We start from the raw sequence: 9244 nt of genomic DNA, 5'->3' as shown, positions 1-9244 counted from the left end.
TAAGAGCTAACTACCCCTGAAGACAGTAGCAGGAAAACTATCTTGCCTCAGAGAAAATCCCCAAAGGATAGATTAGCCCCCCACAAATAATGACTGTGAGTGGAGAGGAAAAAGACATACACAGAATGAAACCAGGATGAGCACAGGAGGCCAGTCTAGCTTGATAGATAGGACAGGATGGAATACTGTGCGGTCAGTATAAAACACTACAAAAATCCACGCAGAGTTTACAAAAAAATCTCCACACCTGACTAAAGGTGTGGAGGGTAACTCTGCTTCCCAGAGCTTCCAGCAAGACAGAAAATACTTCAAACTGATAATGCTGGACAAACAAAGAAAGCACAGAATGGATAAGACCACAAACTATGGACAGAAAAAGTAAGCAAAAACTTAGCTTTGCAGAACTGGTCAGGATAACAGGGAAATCCAAAGAGATGTGAATCCAACCAGGAACCATTTACAAGTGGCACTAGCTGAAGGAACAGCCAGGCTTAAATAGGCGAGAGAGGAGATGATAAGTGGAGGCAGCTGACCACAGCTAACTCCAAGGAGCAGCCATACCACTTGAAACCACAAGAGGGAGCCCAAGAGCAGAACTCACAAAAGTGCCACTTACAACCACCGGAGGGAGCCCAGGAGCAGAATTCACAACAAGTGTACAGTATATATAGTAGATCCTCTATATGTAATAGTGTATCTGTAGTATATAGTATATGTAATGTATAGTGTGTGTATACATATATCTATATATATGATCCTTGAACATGTAATAATGTATCTTTAGTATATGTTGTATGTAATGTATAGTGTACAGTATATGTATTTTCCTGTTGATAAATAAGTGTGTGAGCCTATACTGCCTATGGTTCTAGTGTATGTGTGATCCAGCCTGAAGTCACATTTAACCCTTCCTGTCAGATTCCCATTGGACCATTGGACCCCTGGTGTAATCGACCCCCCTGATAAAGGATCCCTTGCAGGGTGCTGGTTTATGTGGTGCTATCAGTGTACAGCGACTGTAGAGCGGCCATTTGCAGATCTGCGCTCTGTGCCCTAATGCCAGCACACAACGCGTGTATGTTCATGAATTATCGAACTCAAACAGTCTCATCTTTAAGGGTATGTGCACACGCTGCAGATTTTGCTGCGGATCCGCAGCGTTTCCGCAGCTGCGGATCCGCAGCAGTTTCCCATGAGTTTACAGTACAATGTAAACCATTACAGAATGCTGTAGATAAGCCCCCGATGTATCCTGAAAGATGAGAAAAAGAGGTTATATTATACTCACCCAGGGGCGGTCCCGCTGCGGTCCGGGGCCTCCCATCTTCTTACGATGATGTCCTCTTCTTGTCTTCACGCTGCGGCTCCGGTGCAGGAGTACATTGTCTCCCTGTTGAGGGCAGAGCAAAGTACTGCAGTGCGCAGGCGCCGGGAAAGGTCAGAGAGGCCCAGCACCTGCGCACTGCAGTACTTTGCTCTGCCCTCAGCAGGGAGATAAAGTACGCCAGAGCCGAAGCGTGAAGACAAGAAGAGGACGTCATCCTACGAAGATGGGAGGCCCCGGACCGGACCGCGACGCCCATCATACCGGGACCGCCCCTGGGTGAGTATAATCTAACCTCTTTTTCTCATCTTTCAGGATACATTGGGGGCTTATCTACAGCATTCCAGAATGCATTACAGAATGCTGTGGATAAGCCCCTGAAGCCTGTGGGCTTAGCTCACCGTCGATTTTGGGGGTGACAGGTTCCCTTTAACATCAAGAAGGTGTTGTCCTAGTAGTGGACAACCCCTTTAATATATAAAGCCTGTGCACCCTTTGTTGTGCACTTCCTCTGTTGTTACTCCTGGAAATGTGTGAATAGCGCCTGGCCTAAGCAGACGACTACCTGATCTTACCTATAGGGCTACATCTGCTGTACAAAGCAATTTACGGTGTGCCGTGCAATTCTTAGAACTGCAGCTTTCACTCAATGGGTTAAATTAATCAGTTGCATTGTTTTGCAAAATCTGTATCCCATGCCTAACTGACAACTAGGGATCACCATTCCCCTCCTAAATAAGATGCGTCCATACAGTCTGATACTGTCGGCAGCGAACAGCCAAGATTAGACTGGTAGGGTCACACAGATGAATGGTGTGAGCTATTTGTCAATTTATTCATATATTTAGTGAAGACGGCAGAAAGGTCCTTATTACCTCTCCCAATAACAGGCCGATCAGTGCTGTAGACTCTTGTAAAGTCCAGAGCGTAAAAATCCTCTGATGACTGCCTGCAAAGACCTGCTATCTGAGCACAATATGGCCACTTTATGGGGTAGAATTGGTTATATTATTATTATTATACATTTTTTATAGCGCCATTTATTCCATGGCGCTTTACATGTGAATACGAGGCAAATATAGACAAATACATTAAACATGAGCAGATAACAGGCACACGGGTACATAAGGAGGGAGGACCCTGCCCGCGAGGGCTCACAGTCTGCAGGGGATAGGTGATGAAATACTAGGAGAGGGTAGGGCAGGTTGCGCGGCGGTTCAGTAACTTCAGGATCATTCAGGATATTAAGGTACCTTCACACTAAACGATATCGCTAGCGATCCGTGACGTTGCAGCGTCCTGGCTAGCGATATCGTTCAGTTTGACACGCAGCAGCGATCAGAATCCTGCTGTGATGTCGTTGGTCGGGGCTAGAAGGCCAGAACTTTATTTGGTCGCTCGCTCTCCCGCTGACATCGCTGAATCGGCGTGTGTGACGCCGATTCAGCGATGTCTTCGCTGGTAACCAGGGTAAACATCGGGTTACTAAGCGCAGGGCCGCGCTTAGTAACCCGATGTTTACCCTGGTTACCATCCTAAAAGTAAAAAAAACAAACGCTTCATACTTACCTTCCGCTGTCTGTCCCCGGCGCTGTGCTTTCCTGCACTCACTGTGAGCACAGTGGCCGGAAAGCAGAGCGGTGACGTCACCGCTCTGCTTTCCGGCCGCTGTGCTCACAGCCAGTACAGAGAAGCACAGCGGGGGACAGACAGCGGAAGGTAAGTATGAAGCGTTTGTTTTTTTTACTTTTAGGATGGTAACCAGGGTAAACATCGGGTTACTAAGCGCGGCCCTGCGCTTAGTAACCCAATGTTTACCCTGGTTACCGGCATCGTTGGTCGCTGGTGAGCGGTCTGTGTGACAGCTCTCCAGCGACCAAACAGCGACGCTGCAGCGATCCGGATCGTTGTCGTTTAGTGTGAAGGTACCTTTAGTGTATACTTATCTCTGACTGAAGTACAGGTGTATGTCTGTATATCTTGACCATGCAATTAGAAAGTTTGTCCCATCAAGGATATTTATGGCATATTGATGGGATGTATAATCTATCTTACATACATAAATGTCCCACCAGGGTCATTCAGAAATTTTCGCAGTTCCTATAGAAATGAATAGAGAGAATGGCACATGCGCTGTCATCTTCCTTTTCTGAAAGACACCGTTGGGTCTCAATTTTTTCCGTTCAACAGTAGAACATTAATCTGACATAGACTATGTGGCAGATCTTTTCAGTTCTTCATTATCATCCGTTCACTATATAATATGGTGGTAATATTTTGTCTGTTCATGGTGTGGCGGTGTTTGTCCCTTGTATGTGGTATCATTTGTTCACTATGTGATGGTAATATGTGGTCTGCTTTTGGCGTGGCGGTATTTGTCCCTTGTATTTAGTATTATAGATCACTGTGGTGGTAATATGTGGTCTGGTCATGGTGTGGTGGTATTTTTTCCTTGTATGTGGTATTATTTGTTCACTATCTGATGGTAATTGGAGATAGGCGAATTTGCTCGGGTTCCCTCTTATTCAACAAGCTGCAAAAGAGAACCCGGCTTCCTGGATCGAGCGGGCCAATCAGCTGATCGGCTCCGCAGCTGCATGTGTCGCTTCTGTGTCACAGTGAAGACACATGCATGGATAGCCTGTTTGTTGGGCTCTTCATGCATGTGTCATGTCTGTCACACAACCGCGACACATACAGCTGTGGAGCCGAACAGCTGATCGGCCAGCGTGATCCAGGAATCCAGGTTCCCTCTGCAGCTTGCCAAATAAGAGGGAACCTGAGCAAATTCGCTCATCTCTAATGGTAATACTGTATGTGGACATGTCATGATATGACAGTATTTGTCCCTTGTATATGGTATTATTTTTCATTTAAAAAAATGTAGGTAACACATTCCCTTGAAAAAAAAAATGAATAAAAATATACCTAAAAAGAGTATTGGATATTTAACAAAATTTTTATTAGGTTAAGGTACCGTCACACTAGACGATATCGCTAGCGATCCGTGACGTTGCAGCGTCCTCGCTAGCGATATCGTCCAGTGTGACAGGCAGCAGCGATCAGGCCCCTGCTGTGCTGTCGCTGGTCGGGGAAGAAAGTCCAGAACTTTATTTGGTCGCTGGACTCCCCGCAGACATCGCTGAATCGGCGTGTGTGACACCGATTCAGCGATGTCTTCACTGGTAACCAGGGTAAACATCGGGTAACTAAGCGCAGGGCCGCGCTTAGTAACCCGATGTTTACCCTGGTTACCATCCTAAAAGTAAAAAAAACAAACACTACATACTTACCTACAGCCGTCTGTCCTCCAGCGCTGTGCTCTGCACTCCTCCTGTACTGGCTGTGAGCGTCGGTCAGCCGGAAAGCAGAGCGGTGACGTCACCGCTCTGCTTTCCGGCCGCTGTGCTCACACAGACAGTACAGGAGGAGTGCAGAGCACAGCGCTGGAGGACAGATGGCTGTAGGTAAGTATGTAGTGTTTGTTTTTTTTACTTTTAGGATGGTAACCAGGGTAAACATCGGGTTACTAAGCGCGGCCCCGCGCTTAGTTACCCGATGTTTACCCTGGTTACCGGCATCGTTGGTCGCTGGAGAGCTGTCTGTGTGACAGCTCTCCAGCGACCAAACAGCGACGCTGCAGCGATCCGGATCGTTGTCGGTATCGCTGCAGCGTCGCTAAGTGTGACGGTACCTTTAGAGTATAACCATCCCAAAAGAGTCTACCTTGCCGTGGTGGCGGATGTAAAAATCTTTTGGCCAAAACAAAAGCTGTTGCCTATGTATGTGATCTGATATTTGATGGGAACTGATAATGTGTGATTGATTGGTGAGGACGCTGTGCAGAAGTGGAGTTTTTCCAAGGGTGGGCAGTGAGATTGTGGAAAAATGGATGGGTGGAGGCGGAGCTGGGGATGGAGCCTGGGCGGAGTCTCAAGGGGGCCCCGAAAATTTTGCCAGTATGGGGCTCTGAAATTCCTGGTGGCAGCCCTGATGGCCACACATGATGCTCCATACTGTATAATGACCGCACATGATGCTCCATACTGTATAATGGCCGCACATGATGTTCCATACTGTATAATGACCCCACATGATGCTCCATACTGTATAATGGCCGCACATGATGCTCCATACTGTATAATGACCGCACATGATGCTCCATATTGTATAATGACCGCACATGATGCTCCATACTGTATAATGGCCGCACATGATGCTCCATACTGTATAATGACCGCACATGATGCTCCATATTGTATAATGACCGCACATGATGCTCCATACTGTATAATGACCGCACATGATGCTCCGCTCCATACACCTCATACACACACGGCTCCGCTCCATACACCTCGTACACACACAGCTCCACTCCATACACCTCATACACACACGGCTCCGCTCCATACACCTCGTACACATTTAGCTCTGCTCCATACACCTCATACACACAAGGCTCCGCTCCGTACACCTCATAAACACACGGCTCCGTTCTGTACACCTCATACACATTTAGCTCCGCTCCATACACCTCATACACACACGGCTCCGCTCTGTACACCTCGTACACACATGGCTCCGCTCCGTACACCTCGTACACACACGGCTCCGCTCCGTACACCTCATACACATTTAGCTCCGCTCCATACACCTCGTACACACACGGCTCCGCTCCATACACCTCATACACACACGGCTCCGCTCCGTACACCTTGTACACACAAGGCTCCGCTCCATACACCTCGTACACACAAGGCTCCGCTCCATACACCTGATAAACACACGGCTCCGCTCTGTACACCTCATACACATTAGCTCCGCTCCCTACACCTCGTACACACACGGCTCCGCTCCATACACCTCATACAAACACGGCTCCGCTCCATACACCTCATACACACACGGCTCTGCTCCATACACCTCGTATACACGGCTCCGCTCCATACACCTCGTACACACACGGCTCGGCTCAATACACCTCATACACACACGGCTTCGCTCCATACACCTCATACACACACGGCTCCGCTCCATACACCTCATACACACACGGCTCCACTCCCTACATCTCATACACACACGGCTAACTGCACAGACTTCTCCATACCTGATACGTCAATCTGCAATCAGAGCAGCAGAGGCCAGTAACAGAGGAGGCTGTGAGTGTGTCCATCCCACCCTGCTCAGCCCCCTCATTCCACGCACGATTAGTTTACTAGCCAGGCATGATTAGCTCAGCAGTCCACTGGTCTGCTGCTTATTGCGGCACCCAGGGCTGTGTTCGGCAGATAAGCCCTGGAGGTGGTGACTGACTGTGTTGTAACTTATGTACCTCAAAGAACAGAAGTGTCCCCTCTCAGTGTCTCCCTCTCTGAAGTTCTGTACCGCAGGCACACTGGAGACTCACTCAAGAACATACCGGAAGGGGTGTGGACTAACACAAGGGGGCGTGACATGTACTTCAAAAATGTCCCCTCTCTCTCCCTCTGAGCTGTACCATGCACACTGGAAGAAAAACAGACTGCAGGGGAAGGGGCGTGGCTTAACACAAGGGGGCGTGTCGGCTGCTTCTCCCATGTCCCGAGCTGGACAGCGGGGCAAAGCATCAAAACCGGGACAGTCCCGCACAATGAGGGACAGTTGAGAGCTATGGTTTAACCCCTTTACCCCCAAGGGTGGTTTGCTGTTGTGAATTCTGCTCTTGGGCTCCCTCCGGTGGTTGTTGATGGTAATGCAGTTATTCCTGAGCAGCAGTTTTGGACAGGCGTTTCTGCTAATTGCAATTCTGACTGGGGTATTTAGCTGTGCAGGACTCATTAGTCCTTGCCAGTGGTCAATGTTCCTTTGGAAGTGTTGGTCCTCTGTCTGGCCTCTCCTGCTTGCTGCCAATTCAGCTAAGATAAGTATTTGCTTCATTTTTTTAGACACACTGCTGTGTGTTTATTTTCTGTGCTTATCTTTTTTCTAATTTGTTCCTGCTAGACTGTGCCTGATGTTTTTCTCAGTCTAGTTGGACTCGCTGGAGTCGCAGATATACTCTCCACATCTTTAGTTAGGTGGTGGAGTTTTTGTATTTCTCTGCTGTGGATATTTTGTAGTTTTTTATGCTGACCGCATAGTATCCTGTACTATGCTTTCCTATCTAGGTAGAAGTGGCCTCCTTTGCTTATCCCTGTTTTCTGTCTGCGTGTGTCTTTTCCTCTCCTACTCACAGTCATTATTTGTGGGGGGCTACCTATCCTTTGGGGATCTACTCTGAGGCAAGAGAGTTTTCCTATTTCCATCTTTAGGGATATTTAGTCCTTAGGCTGTGTCGAGGTGTCTAGGTCTGGTTAGGCACACCCCACGGCTACTTCTAGTTGCAGTGATAGGATCAGGGTTTGCGGTCAGTAAAGTTACCACTGCTCCAGCGAAGGTCATTTCATGCTGCTCCAAGGCCACCTGATCATAACAGTTTGAACGTTAATGACCAGGCCAATTTTTACAATTCTGACCACTGTCCCTTTATAAGGTTATAACTCTGGAATGCTTCAACGGATCCCGGTGATTCTGACAATGTTTTCTCGTGACATATTGTGCTTCATGATAGTGGTAACATTTCTTTGATATTACCTGTGTTTATTTGTGAAAAAAATGGAAATTTGGCGAAAATTTTGAAAATTTGTAATTTTTCAACTTTGAATTTTTATGCAATTAAATCACAGAGATATGTCACACAAAATACTTAATAAGTAACATTTCCCACATGTCTACTTTACATCAGCACAATTTTGGAACCAGAATTTTTTCTTGTTAGGGAGTTATAAGGGTTAAAATTTGACCAGCAATTTCTCATTTTTACAACACCATTTTTTTTAGGGACCACATCTCATTTCAAGTCATTTTGAGGGGTCTATATGATAGAAAATACCCAAGTGTGACACCATTCAAAAACTGCACCCCTCAAGGTGCTCAAAACCACATTCAAGAAGTTTATTAACCCTTCAGGTGTTTTACAGGAATTTTTGGAATGTTTAAATAAAAATGAACATTTAACTTTTTTTCACAAAAAATATATTTCAGCTCCAATTTGTTTTATTTTACCAAGGGTAACAGGAGAAAATGGACCCCAAAAGTTGTTGTACAATTTGTCCTGAGTACACCAATACCCCATATGTGGGAGTAAACCACTGTTTGGGCGCATGGCTGAGCTTGGAAGCGAAGGAGCACCATTTGACTTTTCAATGCAAAATTGACTGGAATTGAGATGGGACGCCATGTTGCGTTTGGAGAGCCCCTGATGTGCCTAAACATTGAAACCCCCCACAAGTGACACCATTTTAGAAAGTAGACCCCCTAAGGAACTTATCTAGATGTGTGGTGAGCACTTTGACCCATTAAGTGATTCACAGAAGTTTATAATGCAGAGCCGTAAAAATAAAAAATCATATTTTTTCACAAAAATTATCTTTTTGCCCCCAATTTTTTATTTTCCCAAGTGTAAGAGAAGAAATTGGACCACAAAAGTTGTTGTACAATTTGTCCTGAGTACGCTGATACCCATATGTGGGGGTAAACCACTGTTTGGGCGCATGGGAGCGCTTGGAAGGGAAGGAGTGCCGTTTGACATTCAATGCAAAATTGACAGGAATTGAGATGGGACGCCATGTTGCGTTTGGAGAGCCACTCATCTGCCTAAACATGGAAACCCCCAACAAGTGACACCATTTTGGAAATTAGACCCCCTAAGGAACTTATCTAGATGTGTGGTGAGCACTTTGACCCACCAAGTGCTTCACAGAAGTTTATAATGCAGAGCCGTAAAAATAAAAAATCATATTTTTTCACAAAAATAATTTTTTGCCCCCATCTTTTTATTTTCCCAAGGGAAAGAGAAGAAATTAGACCCCAAAAGTTGTTGTACAATTTGTCCTGAGT

Source organism: Ranitomeya imitator, chromosome 1, assembly GCF_032444005.1.
Source record: "Ranitomeya imitator isolate aRanImi1 chromosome 1, aRanImi1.pri, whole genome shotgun sequence".
Lineage (NCBI taxonomy): Eukaryota > Metazoa > Chordata > Amphibia > Anura > Dendrobatidae > Ranitomeya > Ranitomeya imitator.
The sequence above is the reverse complement of the archived record's forward strand: the minus strand, read 5'-3'. Positions refer to the sequence as shown.